Genomic DNA, 2,404 nt, shown 5'->3' with positions numbered 1-2,404 from the left:
GCTGCTAACCAAAAGGTCTGCAGTTAGAAGCCACCAGGTGCTTCCTGGAACCCCTATGGGGCAGTTCTACTCTGTCCTACAGGGTCGCTATGAATTGACTCGACAGCGACGGGATCGTTAGTGCAGTTTTCACATTCTGACCAGGGCCCAAGGAATAATTAATCCTAAGCAAGCGAACAGATCATTTAGCAATCAAGAATCTCTTCCTACAAGTCAGCAGTAACGGGGGCTGTGAAATAACAAAACCAAACAAACAAACCTGTTGTTGAGTCGATTTCAACTCGTGGTGACCCCGTGTGTTACAGAGTACAGCAGCTTCATAGGGTTGTCTTGGCTGTAATCTTCATGGAAGCAGATCACCAGGCCTTTCTTCTGTGGCACTTCTGGGTGTTTTGAACCACCAACCTTTAGGTTAGAAGCAGGGCTTCAAACAGGTTTATTTCAGTTCAACCCCCTGCTGAGAATTTGCTTTTCCACCCAGATATACTGAATCGGAATCTACATTTTAATAAGGTCCCCAGGTGATTCTTATAAAGTTCTTATGTATATGTAAGAATTACCTGGGGATCTTGTTGAAATGTAGATTCTGATTCAGTATAAACTGGGGTAAAATGCAAAGTATCTACAAGTGGGTTGAACTGGAATAAATCAGTTCAAAGCACTTTGTGCCACCCAGGGACCTTTAATGGGGGTTATAAAAAACCCACCCAGTGCCGTCTAGTCGATTCCGACTCATAGTCCCTACAGGACAGAGTAGAACTGCCCCATAGAGTTTCCAAGGAGCACCTGGTGGATTCGAACTGCTGACCCTTTAGTTAGTAGCCGTAGCACTTAACCACTATGCCACCAGGGTTTCCTATGGGTGGTATATAAAATAGGGCAGGTAAATGTTATATAAAATAGGGCAGGTAAATAAAGCATTTTCAGGAACTCTAAAGGCAGAGCCTTGATAACACTGGAAATACCTTCTGTTGAATGAACAGTGTTAGGACTCTGTTTTGAATTGGGGGCTCTTTTCCCTAGCAGTCATGATTTTGAATTCAATTCTGCTCTCCAAAGCCCGGACTGATTTAACCAAGCCTGTAGATTTTTTTTTTTTTTTTTGTAGATTACTGGAGGAGGTACCAGCCCTCAACAATGCATTCTTGGGCAAGAGGAAAAAGGTTCTTGTAAGAAAGAGTTTCTTCTAAAAAGGTTTGAGAATTACCCTAATGATCTAACTGATAATACAATTGCTAGTTTCTCCTCTTTTCCGTCCTTTCTTTCAAGTTTCACATCCTTCTTTGTTCATGTTAAATTATTACTTGAGGTTCATAGGGCTGACTTTAACTTGCTTAGGAAGTTAATATTTTCCTTGCTTCTCTTAGGAATTCTCAGAGACTTGGAGTGACTTTCTCCTGCGAATCTTGTGCTTTCCCAGAGTGTACTTCCTGAAAGCATTGTTATTAATAATAATTTTTCCTTAAATGTTGGAGAATTTTAGCCACTGCAGCCTCTGTTAAGAAGCAGAAGTTATAACGAAGAGAAGCCCTGCTGAGCAGCCGGCATGGGCTCTCTGAGCTATTCCTAGGCCCCTCAGGACACTCCAGCACAGGTCCTATCAGAGCACCCAACGCTGCGCTGGAGGAGGCGCTGCTGTGCCAGCTCGAGAGGCACCACGCAGGACCCCAAACATTTCCTTTTTGAGACAGCCTCTGTTGCTTTTTTCTGTTGCTTAAGAAACGCATTTCTTTGGGTTTCAAGCTTTCCACCCTAAAAATCCCCAAACTGTACTACCAGATTTCATTTGCACAGTAGCATGAACGGATTCATAGGGCACCCTTCAGATTGCCATGTGGAGACATGGATGGAAAGCAGGTGTGAGTGCGTGTGTGTGGAGGCGGTAGCAGGCAAGACGTGCTCGGGACCTCTGGTCAGGCCAGCGCAGACCACCTATTCGCCCTGGAACTGAGCGAGAGGTGGATAAAGGGGACCACGGGCCAGAGGAGGCAGCCAGGAGGGCACCAGGAGGCTGGGGAGGCCATGCGAAGGTGGGCGCCGGGGACCGAACTCCGGAGGCAGGCGGAGTCCTTCAGGCAGGCAGCGGCTGCAGTCACACCCTAGACCCCCGGTGTGTCCTTTAGGCCCTGAGGAGCTCCCCGACGCTCTGGAAAAGCCACTCCTCGCAAGGTTTCTGTCCTTGTCTCCAGAGATTCGGGGAGCCCAGTTCCAAGAACATCTTCGCACCACTGCGGACCTTGAGTATCCTGCAACGCAGGCTGGTCACGCAGGGCAGAGGGAGGAGGGGCGCGGGGGCGCCATGGCCTCCGAGTCCCGGCAGCCCAGTCAGTCTGCGCGCCCTGCACCCGCGCTACCGCGGCCTCCCGGGACGTGGCCACCTGCGCCCCGGGCCGGGCGCCCTGCT

Source organism: Loxodonta africana, chromosome 3, assembly GCF_030014295.1.
Source record: "Loxodonta africana isolate mLoxAfr1 chromosome 3, mLoxAfr1.hap2, whole genome shotgun sequence".
Classification (NCBI taxonomy): domain Eukaryota; kingdom Metazoa; phylum Chordata; class Mammalia; order Proboscidea; family Elephantidae; genus Loxodonta; species Loxodonta africana.
This window is presented reverse-complemented; position numbering follows the sequence as displayed.